Source organism: Lathyrus oleraceus, chromosome 5 (assembly GCF_024323335.1).
Source record: "Lathyrus oleraceus cultivar Zhongwan6 chromosome 5, CAAS_Psat_ZW6_1.0, whole genome shotgun sequence".
Lineage (NCBI taxonomy): Eukaryota > Viridiplantae > Streptophyta > Magnoliopsida > Fabales > Fabaceae > Lathyrus > Lathyrus oleraceus.
Genome location: NC_066583.1, coordinates 533,455,621 through 533,472,387, shown reverse-complemented (window position 1 = coordinate 533,472,387; position 16,767 = coordinate 533,455,621). Strand labels below are relative to the sequence as shown.

The following is a 16,767-nucleotide window of genomic DNA, read 5'->3' as shown; positions in this document are numbered from 1 at the left end:
AATTTTCACATTTTTCATTTTGGATCTATCCAATTTCACTCGAATTAAGCTTTATACTTAACTTGAATCACAAGCCTTCACGACTGGAATCAGGCTTAAAGATGCCTCGAAGATGTAGTGGACGATTGACTTTGACCCGAGATATTTGACGGTTGACTTCCTGTTGGTTTTATGCATGATCTCTTTATAGCATGACTCCCCTGCGACCCCTTACCATACTCCCAATGTGAAGGATCACGATGCACATCACTCTTTTCACCCTTTCTGCTTTTCTTAAGTCCCCTCTCTAGATTGTACTTCACTGGTGGTGGAGACATATAAATTGTGGATGGATGTGTTAGTTCTCTAACCTTTTACTTTAAAACCCTTTGGCCTATAATATCCAATGTATTGAAATATGTCTTCAATTCAAGAAAATGAGATACCATGTGAAAGTGAAGGTTACCTTCAAGGAGAGTTATCAAACATTTAAATATTTAAAATCTATTTCACAAACTCTATTTAAAAAAAATCTTAGATTTAAGAATTGGTATTAGAAGTCTAACTCATTACTTGATTCCAAAGTTAGAAAACTTGTGATGAATTTCGTGAAAAATCCATGAAGGAGGAGTTCTTCTTGAAACTTGAAGAGTTGAGTTATTTATTAAAAGATGAAAATAAGAATTCGATAATAGTAATAATAATATAATAATATGCATCTTCAGAGCTATATGAAGAAAATGTTGAAAGACCAACACCATAAGTATCATTTGAAAGAAATACCATTGTGTATGAAAGATCCTATGAGGAATCAACATCCGAAAGATTTTCGGAAGTATCACCATCGAGAAGATCATTCGGAGAATTGTTATATTAGGAGATTCTCCTAAAGAATATTTAAATAGATAAAAGAAAGACGAAGAGGAACATGTGTGCTCCAAAGCTACCTTCGAAGAATATGAAATCGAGACAACTACTCTCTCCTAGATGAAAATGTTTAAATCAAGTGTTAAGGTTAGTAAGAAAATTGAGAAATTAGAAAGATATATTGTAGAATTTAAAGATCATATTAAATTTCTTGAAAATAGTAATGAAATGATTGGAAATGAATTAGTTGATTTTATAAGGAAATCATTAAAATCTAGCAAATATGAAACCAAATTTTTTTTTTTAAAATGAAGTCAGTAGTTTGAGTGAAACCCTAGATAAATTTACAAAGGACAAAGAAAATTTAGATTTAATCTTATAGAATCAAAGGGCTTCATATAATAAAACAGGATTAGGTTATCGACCTAATAAATTGTTTTTAGAAAAGGGGTGAAAACCAAGAGAAAGGGATGCATAAAACAAGGCAAGGATCAAACCCTCTCATAGGCCAAAACAAACCAATGAAGCTGAAATATCCTCATTTAATCGATTAAATCTAAATGGATAATTGATTAAAGATTAAATCTTCTTCTAATCCAATGCTTTAAAGAAAAAAAAATGGATTAAGAAATCACATCCTTAATTAAATCTTCAGAAAATCCTCATTAAATTTATTCGCAATCAGAAAGCACCGTGAAAGCCACACATGTATCATGATTGTAATAAACAAAAGGCTCTCTTTGAAAACCTTTCTTGGAAGAACCGCCTTTCATAGAGAAAGGAAACAAAGTAGAAATAAGGTTCCATTCAGAAGATGACCCACTAATATCCTTAAAATTTCCACTAAACCCTAAAGGGATATACCCAAAGCTACATAACAAACTACCATTTTCACTCAACTCCGGTGGTGACCGTACCACCACCGCATGAAACCCATTTCTACAATTCTGACACCGGAGTGTACACTCCTGATAAACATTAGGATACTAAAACATTGCATGACATTAAGGGCACACCATCCAAAAGCGTCTAGCTTCAGTGTCAGCGGGCTTAGGCTCAGTCTGCTCGTCAACATTGCTCTGACTCGGCCCAGTCCGCTCGTCGACATTGTGCCGACTCTACCTTGACCCACTGTTTTGTCCCTCGGCAAGTACGTCATATTGATTGGAAGACCTAGGGTTGTTCCTATGTTGAAGGCCATGCTTTTGATTGACCTGAACTAGAGGAGGAGGTTGAATAGGTTGTGGTTGCGGCTTCGGATTTGGTGGTGGTGGTGGCGATGGCGGTTGAATAGGTTGCGGTGGAGGTAGTGGCGTCATTGAATCAAGTTTTGAATTGATTTGTTTTTTGCATGCATAATTCAATTATTTGAATTTGAGTTTGATCATGATACTTTTAGTCAATTGATTGAGTTAGTGGAATGAAAACTATATGTGGTGTTGGTTCAAGTTAGGTTGAAAGGAAAACCTTAAAGTGTTTTGAAAATCATGAAAAACTGAGATTTTATATGCATGACCCGAATCATGTACATATCCTAACTAAAATCAAATTGAACAGAGGCGAACAAAAACTTTTCAAAACCTATAGCTCGAATCACATTTTTAACTTGATTCGAATCGGGTTCAGGAGTCGGTTATACGAGGGAAATGTATTAGCATCCTTCACATCCGTTGTATTCAATGGGAATCATTTAGTTAGTTTTGCGTGAGGTGTTAACTTAAAAATGTTTGTGTTTACTCTTATTTATTCATTGCTGAAAGAAAATGAAGTTCAAAATGGTTTTTTTAATAGGGTGCTTGACGAGACGTTGAATATCGCTCTACATCCTCTACTGTGATGAGGAATTCAAAGCTACGTAGTTATTTGTAGAAAATGATTGTTTGTTGGTTTATTTTAGCAAAAGATGTTTATGTCGCATTCTAGAAGTTAAACATTTCTTATATGATCGCGCATGAGAGACATAAGCGTTTATTTGAATCATGGTAAAATGTATAAAACATCATTCATTTAAGAAAAAGTTTGCGGTCATACTAGTGTGGAAAAAGATTGGTTTAATTGGTTGAAATGGTTTTTAAGTAGATGACGAGCATTCAAAAAATAAGCTCTACAACAAATATCCAATACTCGGGGAAGAAAGAGGTCTACTTAGTGCATTTTTAGCTTGAATTTGATTTGAAAATTTGTGCATTAAGCTCTTCCAATCAATTTCCTTAAGGTGTCAATCGAATGGACTTACCTCAGTTAGCCTCCTTAGTGCATTTTATGTCGTGTGCTGGATTTTGTGGTTCTTGTACACCACAGTTCAGTTTTATTTGCACCTAATTTCGATGAAACACTTAGAAACTCCTCTTTTTGGTTAGTGGACATCATTTATCGAGATGCGCAAAATTAAAAACACTATTTTTAAAGATTAATAGAATTTTTTCTGATCATTTCAATCATAAAACAATGTACTACCTCAAGTATAAAAAGCACATCCCAGTGATCGATTACATATTACTCACCAATGATATTTTACATTGGTCGTAAAGGTTAAACTCACAACCTCTTAGTATGTGAGACAACTCCTTACCAACTGAGTCAACCTTCATTAGTGTTGGATAGCGATGAATACAGGTTGGATTGAACTTTGTTTGGTCTAATCCGTTATCCAATTCGTTCAAACTTTAATGAGTTGAGTTCATCGTTCAACCCAAAATTTCAAAATCAAACCAAATAAAATTGACCTGTTCATTTATGAGTTGGGTTAGGTTGAATTTGTGGGTTGTGTTTCAAATAAAAAATAATTTTTTAAATAATTTTTTTCAATTATAAAAAAATAATAACACAATTCGATAAAATTATACTTATTTGTAACACTAACTTGTATGAAACACAGTATGTAATGTCCATAAAATTCATCCAATTGATAATAGTAGAAAATTTCACAAAACACCTTATTTTAATAAGATACGTAACGTGAAAATTATACAAAATTAAATTAGAAATAATATTTAATCTTAGAATTTTTTAAATTCATGGTCTAGTTGTAATAGTATTGATGTTAAATAGATGTATTACTTTGGAAAAATTATGATTAATACTGATTATTGTGAATCGAGTTGGATATACCCATAAATAAGCAAGTTCAAATAATTTATGAATTTGTTCAATTTAAATCAATAGATTTATGGGTTAACTCACATCAATGAACACTCCTATAAATAATTTTAAACTTGTGGTTGGACGATGCATTCTGAAATTGAAATTTATGTATTTATTTTTTCATTTGATAGCAGTCATACAATAGTATGTATACATAAATTTGTACAAAGACATATATGTTATATTCCGCAGCAACATAGAGCTCCTTGACAAGCGCTACCGAAAGTGATACCCTTTTGTGCACAACTCTTAATACACTCTTGAGGATGATCTGGACACAAATCAGGTCGTTTCTCACGGTCTTGTGGCGAAAGAGCGTCATTTAATCTTTCTTTTGTTCCAATCACTTTATATGTGCCTACAAATATATAAAAATTAATACCAGAGTTATTGTTTATATACTTTGATAGAGATACAATTATAGGATCAATTATTTTACATCAAAATTTAAATTAAATTAACGTAGAAAAATAACATGTAAATTAAAGGAACCTTGAGTCAGAACGGAAACGATGCACACAATTACAATGAAAAGATACTTACGATTGATACAGATTGCCATGTTTTCAGTTTTCAGTTTTCAATGAAAATCAACAAACACCTAGGGACTATTTATTGAGACAAATGAGAATAGTTATGGAAATAAATCTTAATAGTTTCTTTCAGTCAAAAAGAAATAGTTTATTATTTCATTTTTCTTAATTTTAATTTTTAATGATAAATTAATGCATTAATTTGGTAAATAATAATAATAAATTCATTCAATTTTAACAAAATATAATTTCTCCTATCCTTTTTTAAAAGTTAATTGAGTCAACAAAAATTATTGTATTTCGTTCATATATTAAACCAAATACAATAAAAAAATCAAATACATCAAATTTTGTTGATTCTAATATCTCTTACAAAAAAATATTCATAGTACCAAAAATTTATTTTCATTTTTAATAGATTTAATCTATTGATTAATTTGAGTTATTTAGTGTAACTTGTCAAAATTTAAATTTGTAAAAAATGAGTTAAAAATAAAATAATTCATTTTGAATTTAAGTAATATGCATTATCAGTGTAAAATAGTTTTATATTATCATCTAATAAAAAATTAAAAATTTGTCATATCATTAAAATAATTTAAAATTTAAATGTGATTTGATGTAATACACGTCACTGATTGATATTGTATAATTATACCATATTGACGATACATATTCTATTTTCTCATTTATTAATTTAAAATTGGTTTAAAATTTTAATTTATTTTAAAATAAAATAAAATGGAATTATAAAATTATATTGTTTGATTGGTGAAAAAATATCTATATTTAACTAAATTCAAAGATCCCAGACTGTTCACCTTTAATAAATTTAGTCAAATGCTAAGGAAAAATTCAATTTAATTTTCATTTAGTGACTTACTAAATTATGTTCAAAAATCAATAATATCTTTGACCAAAAAGCTCAGTAAAACGTTAAAATATTCCGGATATGCATCTCCAGATTATTTTGGAGGTTAAATCGCGTCAGACCCTTCTCCTTCCCCATTTCTCAGTTTACTCAAACTCAACTTCAAACTCTCTCAACTTTTTTTCTCTACACCAAGTCAAAACTCAATCAACAAGGCTCAAGGAAACTTCAATCAACATCTGTAACATCAGAAACAACATTAGAAACATCAATTTCGTATGTTTTTTGAGTTTCTGTGTAAATGAGTAAAAATCGTTGATTAAGGTTAGAAATGAGTAAAAATATCATTTAAGATAATTTAGACATAGTGCATTAGACGTGGGTTGACTAAAAAGGATGATCAAAACATGTTTTTTTAGACTTCATGGGGTACATTGACGCCATTAACGCAGCTTCTAAGTTGTATAAAATTCTAGAGATGCATCTCTAGAATTTTTCAGCGTTTTAGTTTCCCAGATTCTAATGGAATTTTCTCAATACTTTTTTTTTTTAAATTTCTTGCTTGTGGTGTTGTTTGCCTCACTAGTTTTCTGCTTTACTTTAACTTACATGAATAATGGATGATAGATACGATAGACTGAGGCACGAAAGAGTTGCTCAACACACATCAGTGCAGCGGAAGAAAAGTCAACAGGTTTCAGAGGCTCCTAGTCCCTCTGGTCATGCAGAACCATATACTTATGGGGGCCGTGCTACCCCTCATGTCACTTAATCTTCTTCTTCCCTTAGGAGACGCGATTTACCATCTGACGCATTACTCCCTCCATTTTTCCGCAGGCACCAGGTACCCGATTCTCCAGTGCCACCTCCTAATGTATATGCTTTTGAGTTTGTGCCACCTTTTACTCCTGATGTGTTGATCCAATGCCACCTCTAGTGGTTGCGGGTGCTGAGCCAGAGGCATTTGGAGGAGGCCTTTTTGATTTGTCATTACTGCCTCTGTACCTAGACCATATTGCCAGACATATATGAGAAGGAGAGGTAGCATTAGTTCAATTCATTCTTTTTTTATTTATGTTAATTTTAATTGACAAATGTCTGACATTGTTTTTTTTTTCATAAGCGTGATCCGCAGAAGTTTATTAACGACATACGAAAGATTATTGGCTTGCCTTATCCGAATGATGATTGATTTTAGGGGGTTTTGTCCTTATTTGGCCTGAAGGAGTTGTGCATGATCGGTTATACTACGGTAAACCACGGGATGCTTAATGCATCCGTGGATAGATGACACTCAGAGACCTCATCATTTCATCTCCCGCTTGGTGAGATGACTATCACACTCGACGATGTCTCGTATTTGTAACATCTTCCTATTGGGGGGAGACTCCTAGATCATGGGAGGATTACCAAAGACGAGACATATCAGAAGATGGTAGACTATCTAGGGGCTAACCCAAGGGAGGAGAATGAGGAGTTGGATAGGATCAGGGGCGTTCATGCTAGGTATGAATACCTGAAGAAGATATATACAGATGAACTACATAGAGCATATCAGGCCACAAGTGATGATGAGCAGGTGGGGCTCAACATAGCGCATGCTATGAGAGCATACATGCTATATTTGGTTGGCACTGTCATTTTTTTGGACATGAGTGCCACTTATAAAAGAATATATTAGTTTGAACATATTATATTATTTTAAGTTTCATTTTGAAAATAGTATACTTTTGAGTTCCATTTTAAAAATAATATACTTTTTAAGTTCCGTTTTTTATGTTCAAATAATATACTTTTAAGTTCAATTTTAAAAATAATATATTTGTATGTTCAAAAAGTTAATATACTTTTAAGTTCCATTTTAAAATAATATACTTTTATGCTCAAAAAGTTAATATGCTTTTAAGTTAAAATGTCTATTATTAAAATGTCTATTATTAAAATGTCTATTTTCTGATTTAAGAAAATAATATATTTTGAACGGAATCTATTAAAATCTATTATTTAAGATATTTTAATCTCTTAACTTAAAAAGATGTCTACATTGAAAAAATGTTAATGTCTCTATAACAATCCAACTTTCTGATAGGTACAATCTCAAATATTAAATCGATTGAAATATTAAAGGATGATTTATTTTATGAGTGTGGGAGATGTTTTATTAGCATTATAGTATTAGCTGACTTCTTTTGGTAAGTTTTTATTTTTAATTTTTACTATGAAAAAAGTGTCAGTACAAAATGTAAACAAAATCGACAAAATACATGTTTTTTTACTCAAGTGCAAAATAAAAAAGACATCAAAAAAAGAGATAATTCTGACGTATTCAACAAAAACTTAAATGTTTTGATTTATTTACTTTTACAAATTAAGAAAAGAAAAAATGAGAAAAATAATATTTTTTTGTTAATGCAATATTTGTAATAATATACAGTTTTAAAAAGTAAAATAAAAATATGAGTCATCTTGTTTTATAAATAGAAATGTGCATATTAAACAATGGTTTTTTTTTCATTTTGTCATCTCAAACAGTTTCCAAAATAAGATTAGAAAGATGTTTTAAATTAATTTCTCTTCAAGTTATTTAAAAAATTATTTATAAAATATATTTTAATAACTAAAAAGATAATCTCATTCAAATAAATTGTAAACATTTTAAATTTTAATTTAATGACGCAAAATACAAATACACTATTTTTAATCATAGTAGGAAAAAGGGTTTTTGATCAAAAGAAAAGAGAAAAAATGAAAGAACTTTAAATTATGATTATAAATAAATTAATATTTAGAAAGAATCTAATATATTTATAAATAAATGTGTGCACAGAGGAATACTAGAGTACTCATACCCACTCAATTTTGCTAAAAACTATCGTATTTAATTAATTTCGTTAATAATTATCATACATAATTTTGAATAAATGAATCCAAACACGAGAGATGATGAATTGTGAAATGCACAAATCATAATTAATAAAAAAAGTTTACTTTTAGAATAGTTTATGTTAGTTCAAAGGTAAATGCAGTGGAAACTAGAAAGAAGAAAATTGTAAAATCTCACCTCATTTCTAAGCCTTGCATTTACAATGAGATAGTATCAATATTAATATGTTTGACTTAAGATTTTCTAAATAGAGAGACTTTGAGAACATAGTTGGCAATTTGGAAGAATATGAGGGGGGCAATTGTGTATCTTCCATAATCAAATATAAAAGTAAAAGAATTCCTCTAATTTTCATCTTGAAAATGTGTGTGAGAGAGAGAGGTAAATGAGTATCAAGTTCATACTCGTCTTGCATGTAGAAGTGAAGAGAATTTATTGAATGTAGAAGTAAATAATGCTTCTTTTCTAACTTAGAAAAGAAGGAAATGGATCAAGGATCATCATCAATCCTCTCATCATCTTCATCAAATTTAGAACCGACTCTTGAGGTGAGGTTCTTTAGAACTTAATTTTGGATAGAGAAAACTAGGATGAAATGCATGTTGGCTTTTAAGTTGAAATAGACATGATTGATTTTGACTACATGTTGAATGTGTGATGGTTGAATGTGTGATGGTTGAATGAGATACCATGTATTTCTATGATGAATATGTGAAATAATGTTTGTGATTGTGTTCAATTGATACCACACGGTTGCATGATGAATCTATGTTATATTTGAATCTTGTGTGTTGGATAATTGTTCTTCTTGAATATTTTGCGTGTTTCTAGAAAAATTACTTCGGTAAGACCTTTTTACGGCCACCCCATAACACTTTGTGATCAAATGGTAAAAAAGTATGGGAAAACTAGAGCCATAATACTTTTGTAATATTCATCTTGTAATACTAGCTGCCGTAATCTGCATATTTTGAGCTAGGAAACTCAAATTGAGGGGAGGTCAACTGTGTTAGAAAGCAAACATAATTATACAAATAATTGCATAACTTTTATGACCATTAGGTGTCAACCCTAATTGGTGGTACTCAAATGGTAATACTTATGATATGATGTATTGTTGATCTGAATGATCTAATGGACATACGCCTTGATTTCGTTCTATGTTATGGATCAGAATAATTCAAGGGACCTAATCCTTGATTCTATTCTATATTATGTTATGGAAATAGAATAGACAAAGCCCCTACATCTTGATGTTATTCTATGACATGTTATGAATTTGATGATCAAATGGAGCTACGCCTTGACTTGAGTACATGTTATGAATATGATGATAAATGGACCTACGCCTTGACATCAGTACATGTTATGAAGCTGGTGATATGGGAATCTACGCCTTGACTTTAGTACATGTTCTGATGGATGGAGATCAGGGGACTCACACTTTAACTTTCTTGGACATGTGACTTCACATACAAGAGGGAGTGAATTGTGTGTTTCAGAAAAATTTGATTTTAAATTTTTTATAGAATTAATTTCAAAGTTTAAAAAAAAAAATAGAAAAGTTTTGAAAGTGAGAAGTGGGAAATAAAATTCATATGGTAAATTCAAGAAAGTAAAAGTTAAGAGAAAAGAGAAAATACCATAAGTTATAGAGGTTAGGATAAAAGAAAAAGACCTAATCCTCTCCGAGATTTGTTCCTGAGAGTATCCAATAAACTTAAGATCTTTTATTAGGTTGAACTCTTGAACCCTTTTATACAAGAAAAATGAAGTTTGTGGCTAACTTCCACCAAAACAATAAACGCGAAGAGAAGCGTTGAGTCTTCCTTTTAAATAATGGTTCGAAGCGGTTAGTCTCCTTTCCACAAGAAACTCAGAGCGATTAGTCTTCAAGCTTCAAACTAATATTCTACATGTGTTGATCTTGAACCTGGGTGAGCATTTAACACCAAGATGAACTCACGAACCTAGGAAATTTTATATCAGACTGATCTCCAACCTTAGGAAGATGATATTTAACCTTAGCCTGATCTCGAACCGAATGAAATCTTTTGAATGGCCTAAGCCTTTGAACCGAACAAGTTACTTAATAATTAAATCCCCAAAACCAAAATTCCAATGGTTTTAGCTTTGAACCCCAATAAATAATCCATAAATGGATGAAATAATCCCAATAAAAATATCTTAGAGAGAGAGAGAGAGTGTGTGTGTAAAGAGTAAGGAGTGAAAGATCATGTATCTGGATGTGGAAATATGTGGGAAGGTATATTTATTTATAGGCTAGAGGTTGACACAAAAAGGGAAAATCTTTGTGGTCAAAATTAATGATCCAATCGATTGGGTGGCCTAAAAACAGTCATTTGGTTTGTTTTAAAAGGAAAGAAAAGACCTATGTTTAAGGCACGTTTTTCACTGACCCAATCGATTGGGTGAAATGTCAATCAATTGGCAGGAACAAAAATTTCCCCATAAATTTTCTGACAGTTCCTAAATCATCTAGCATGACTTCATGACTTCAATACATAAGCCAATATCCAAATACTCGGGGAAGAAAGAGGCCTACGCTCAATTAATCCTTTTTCATCCATATTTTTTGTGAAAAATGTTAGGCGAATTGAGTCATAGTTCCTTAACATAAGACGAGTATTCAAAAAGCGAGCTCTACAGCTAGTATCCAAACACTATGAGAAGAAAGAGGCCTATGACCAATTAATCTTCTTTCATCTATGAAAGAATAGATTAAATTTGGTTGATTATCATATTTTAGTTCGGAAGACGAGTGTTGAAAAAGCAATCTCTACAACTAGTATCCAAATAATCGGGGAAGAAAGAGGCATACGCCCAATTAATCCTTTTTCATCCGGTTTATTTGAGAAAAATATTTTTGAAGCGCTTTGAATGAGTTTGAAAAAGAACTTGATGTTGATCAAATGTTTCCCCACTTTTTTTATAAAAGATTTATTTGGGACCTTTTCTTATAGGTCTGACATGTTTGATGATATGGTTTATGACTTTTTAAGAGGCTTGAATCCATGTACTAAGGTTGAATCACCTTCTTCCCTAGGATCATAATTTTCTCTTATTTCTTTCTATTTATCAATCCAGCAGTGAACACAAACCTTCCTCGTGCTTCTCTAGGTTTTTGGCTTGAGGAGGCCATGATGAAGCTTATGGAAAGAGAACTCACATAAGAAGAATGCTAGAAGAGATTAATCTTGAGGTGCAAGAAATAGTGAGAGTGCATACATATTTATAATGCGTCTTTGACATTTAGATAGTGTATTTTTGGTAAGAAATCAATGAGGGTTGTTCTCATTCAAAATCAAATCGAAATTATTCAAAATTGAGTGCGCCAATCGATTGGTTGACGGCCCCAATGAATTGATTAATCGGGTCTTTCTTGATTTTGAATGTTCATCATTAATTATGGGATTTGATTAGCTTGCAGCATGCATTTAGCTTGGATTCGATTTGAAAATATGTGCATCAAGCTCTTCCAATTAATTTTCTTAAGGTGTCAATCGAATGGACTTACGTCAGGTAACCTCCTTGGTGTATTTTAGGCCTTGTGCCAAAAAATTTGTTGCTTTTCAACACTCTGATTAAGTTTTATTTGCACTTCATTTCTATGAAACACTTAGAAACTCCTCTTTTTGGTTTGTGGACATCATTTATCGAGATGCGCAAAATCAAAACCACCATTTTTAAAGATTAATCGAATTTTTCTGATCATTTCAATCATAAAACAATGTACTACCTCAAATATCAAAAACACATCCTAGTGATGAGTTACATATTACTCACCAATGATATTTTACATTGATTGTAGAGGTTAAACTCACAACCTGTTAGTATGTGATTCTCCTTACCAACTGAGTCAACCTTCATTAGTGTTGGATAGCGATGAATACGGGTTGGATTGAACTTTGTTTGTTCTAATCCATTATCTAATCCGTTCAAACTTTAGTGAGTAAAGTTCATCGTCCAACCCAAAATTTCAAAATCAAACCAAATAAAATCGATATGTTCATTTATGAGTTGGGTTAGGTTGAGTTTGAGAGTTGAGTTTCAAATAAATTTTTTTTTTTTCAATTATAAAAAAATAATAACACGATTCGATAAAATTACACTCATTTGTAACACTCAACTTGTATGAAACACATTATATAATGTCCATAAAATTCATCCACTTAATATTAGTAGACAATTTCACAAAACACCTTATTTTAATAAAATATATAACGTGAAAATGATATAAAATGAAATCAGATACAATATTTAATCTTAGAATTATTTAAGTTCATGGTCTAGTATTAATAGTGTTGATGTTAAATAGATATATTTTTTTGGAAAAATTGTGATTAGTACTGATTATTGTGAATTGAGTTGGACATACCCGTAAATAAGCGAGTTTAATTAATTTATGAGTTTGTTCAATTTGAATCAATAAATTTGAAGGTTAACTCACATCAATGAACACCTTATAATTGGATATCTTCTTTTGATGGAGAAACAAAATGAATAATTTTAAACTTGTGGTTGGACGATGCATTTTATAAACTGAAATTTATGTATTTATTTTTTCATTTGATAGCAGCCATACGATAGTATGTGTACATAAATTTGTACAAAGACATATATGTTATATTCCGCAGCAACATAGGGCTCCTTCACAAGCACTACCGAAAGTGATACCCTTTTGTGCACAACTCTTAATACACTCTTGAGGATGATCTGGACACAAATCAGGTCGTTTCTCACAGTCTTGTGGCGAAGGAGCGTCATTTAATCTTTCTTTTGTTCCAATCACTTTATATGTGCCTACAAGTATATAAAAATTAATACCAGAGTTATTGTTTATATACTTTGATAGAGATACAATTATACGATCAATTATTTTACATCAAAATTTAAATTAAATTAACGTAGAAAAATAACATGTAAATTTAAGGATACCTTGAGTCAGAACGGAAACGATGCACACAATTACAATGAAAAGATACAAACGATTGATACGGATTGCCATGTTTTCAGTTTTCAACTTTCAATGAAAATCATCAAACACCTAGGGACTATTTATTGAGACAAATGAGAATAGTTATGGAAATAAATCTTAATAGTTTCTTTCAGTCAAAAAGAAATAGTTTATTATTTCATTTTTCTTAATTTTAATTTTTAATGATAAATTAATGCATTAATTTGGTAAATAATAATAATAAATTCATTCAATTTTAACAAAATATAATTTCTCCTATCCTTTTTTAAAAGTTAATTGAGTCAACAAAAATTATTGTATTTCGTTCATATATTAAACCAAATACAATAAAAAAATCAAATACATCAAATTTTGTTGATTCTAATATCTCTTACAAAAAAATATTCATAGTACCAAAAATTTATTTTCATTTTTAATAGATTTAATCTATTGATTAATTTGAGTTATTTAGTGTAACTTGTCAAAATTTAAATTTGTAAAAAATGAGTTAAAAATAAAATAATTCATTTTGAATTTAAGTAATATGCATTATCAGTGTAAAATAGTTTTATATTATCATCTAATAAAAATTAAAAATTTGTCATATCATTAAAATAATTTAAAATTTAAATGTGATTTGATGTAATACACGTCACTGATTGATATTGTATAATTATACCATATTGACGATACATATTCTATTTTCTCATTTATTAATTTAAAATTGGTTTAAAATTTTAATTTATTTTAAAATAAAATAAAATGGAATTATAAAATTATATTGTTTGATTGGTGAAAAAATATCTATATTTAACTAAATTCAAAGATCCCAGACTGTTCACCTTTAATAAATTTAGTCAAATGCTAAGGAAAAATTCAATTTAATTTTCATTTAGTGACTTACTAAATTATGTTCAAAAATCAATAATATCTTTGACCAAAAAGCTCAGTAAAACGTTAAAATATTCCGGATATGCATCTCCAGATTATTTTGGAGGTTAAATCGCGTCAGACCCTTCTCCTTCCCCATTTCTCAGTTTACTCAAACTCAACTTCAAACTCTCTCAACTTTTTTTCTCTACACCAAGTCAAAACTCAATCAACAAGGCTCAAGGAAACTTCAATCAACATCTGTAACATCAGAAACAACATTAGAAACATCAATTTCGTATGTTTTTTGAGTTTCTGTGTAAATGAGTAAAAATCGTTGATTAAGGTTAGAAATGAGTAAAAATATCATTTAAGATAATTTAGACATAGTGCATTAGACGTGGGTTGACTAAAAAGGATGATCAAAACATGTTTTTTTAGACTTCATGGGGTACATTGACGCCATTAACGCAACTTCTAAGTTGTATAAAATTCTAGAGATGCATCTCTAGAATTTTTCAGCGTTTTAGTTTCCCAGACTCCAATGGAATTTTCTCAGTACTTTTTTTTTAAAATTTCTTGCTTGTGGTGTTGTTTGCCTCACTAGTTTTCTGCTTTACTTTAACTTACATGAATAATGGATGATAGATACGATAGACTGAGGCACGAAAGAGTTGCTCAACACACATCAGTGTAGCGGAAGAAAAGTCAACAGGTTTCAGAGGCTCCTAGTCCCTCTGGTCATGCAGAACCATATACTTATGGGGCCCGTGCTACCCCTCATGTCACTTAATCTTCTTCTTCCCTTAGGAGACGCGATTTACCATCTGACGCATTACTCCCTCCATTTTTCCGCAGGCACCAGGTACCCGATTCTCCAGTGCCACCTCCTAATGTATATGCTTTTGAGTTTGTGCCACCTCTTACTCCTGATGTTGTTGATCCAATGCCACCTCTAGTGGTTGCGGGTGCTGAGCCAGAGGCATTTGGAGGAGGCCTTTTTGATTTGTCATTACTGCCTCTGTACCTAGACCATATTGCCAGACATATATGGGAAGGAGAGGTAGCATTAGTTCAATTCATTCTTTTTTTATTTACGTTAATTTTAATTGACAAATGTCTGACATTGCTTTTTTTTCATAAGCGTAATCCGCAGAAATTTATTAACGACATAAGAAAGATTATTGGCTTGCCTTATCCGAATGATGATTGATTTTAGGGGGTTTTGTCCTTATTTGGCCTGAAGGAGTTGTGCATGATCGGTTATACTACTGTAAACCACGAGATGCTTAATGCATCCGTGGATAGATGACACTCAGAGACCTCATCATTTCATCTCCCGCTCGGTGAGATGACTATCACACTCGACGATGTCTCGTATTTGTAACATCTTCCTATTGGGGGGAGACTCCTAGATCATGGGAGGATTACCAAAGACGAGACATATCAGAAGATGGTAGACTATCTAGGGACTAACCCAGGGGAGGAGAATGAGGAGTTGGATAGGATCAGGGGGCGTTCATGCTAGGTATGAATACCTGAAGAAGATATATACAGATGAACTACATAGAGCATATCAGGCCACAAGTGATGATGAGCAGGTGGGGCTCAACATAGCGCATGCTATGAGAGCATACATGCTATATTTGGTTGGCACTGTCATTTTTTTGACATGAGTGCCACTTAAAAAAGAATATATTAGTTTGAACATATTATATTATTTTAAGTTTCATTTTGAAAATAGTATACTTTTGAGTTCCATTTTAAAAATAATATACTTTTTAAGTTCCGTTTTTTATGTTCAAATAATATCCTTTTAAGTTCCATTTTAAAAATAATATATTTGTATGTTCAAAAAGTTAATATACTTTTAAGTTCCATTTTAAAATAATATACTTTTATGTTCAAAAAGTTAATATGCTTTTAAGTTAAAATGTCTATTATTAAAATGTCTATTTTCTGATTTAAGAAAATAATATATTTTGAACGGAATCTATTAAAATCTATTATTTAAGATATTTTAATCTTTTAACTTAAAAAGATGTCTACATTGAAAAAATGTTAATGTCTCTATAACAATCCAACTTTCTGATAGGTACAATCTCAAATATTAAATCGATTGAAATATTAAAGGATGATTTATTTTATGAGTGTGGGAGATTTTTTATTAGCATTATAGTATTAGCTGACTTCTTTTGGCAAGTTTTTTATTTTTAATTTTTACTATGAAAAAAGTGTCAGTACAAAATGTAAACAAAATCGACAAAATACACGTTTTTTTTTACTCAAGTGCAAAATAAAAAAGACATCAAAAAAAGAGATATTTCTGACGTATTCAACAAAAATTTAAATGTTTTGATTTATTTACTTTTACAAATTAAGAAAAGAAAAAATGAGAAAAATAATATTTTTTTGTTAATGCAATATTTGTAATAATATACAGTTTTAAAAAGTAAAATAAAAATATGAGTCATCTTGTTTTATAAATAGAAATGTGCATATTAAACAATGGTTTTTTTTTCATTTTGTCATCTCAAACAGTTTCCAAAATAAGATTAGAAAAATGTTTTAAGTTAATTTCTCTTCAAGTTATTTAAAAAATTATTTATAAAATATATTTTAATAACTAAAAAGATAATCT

The 16,767-nt window shown here is 30.6% G+C and overlaps 2 long non-coding RNA genes across 2 annotated transcripts; one reads left to right on the top strand and one right to left on the bottom strand.

The window, feature by feature from the left end:
* The first annotated feature begins 5,545 nt into the window (after positions 1–5,545).
* On the top strand, positions 5,546–15,274 carry LOC127083020 (uncharacterized). Its single transcript, XR_007788285.1, has 3 exons — positions 5,546–5,670; positions 6,022–6,113; positions 14,985–15,274. It is a non-coding gene; the product is annotated as an uncharacterized LOC127083020 (long non-coding RNA).
* Positions 12,833–13,374, bottom strand: LOC127083019 (uncharacterized). Its single transcript, XR_007788284.1, has 2 exons — positions 13,238–13,374; positions 12,833–13,102 (listed from the first exon to the last, which is right to left on the bottom strand). It is a non-coding gene; the product is annotated as an uncharacterized LOC127083019 (long non-coding RNA).
* Positions 15,275–16,767: the final 1,493 nt, after the last annotated feature.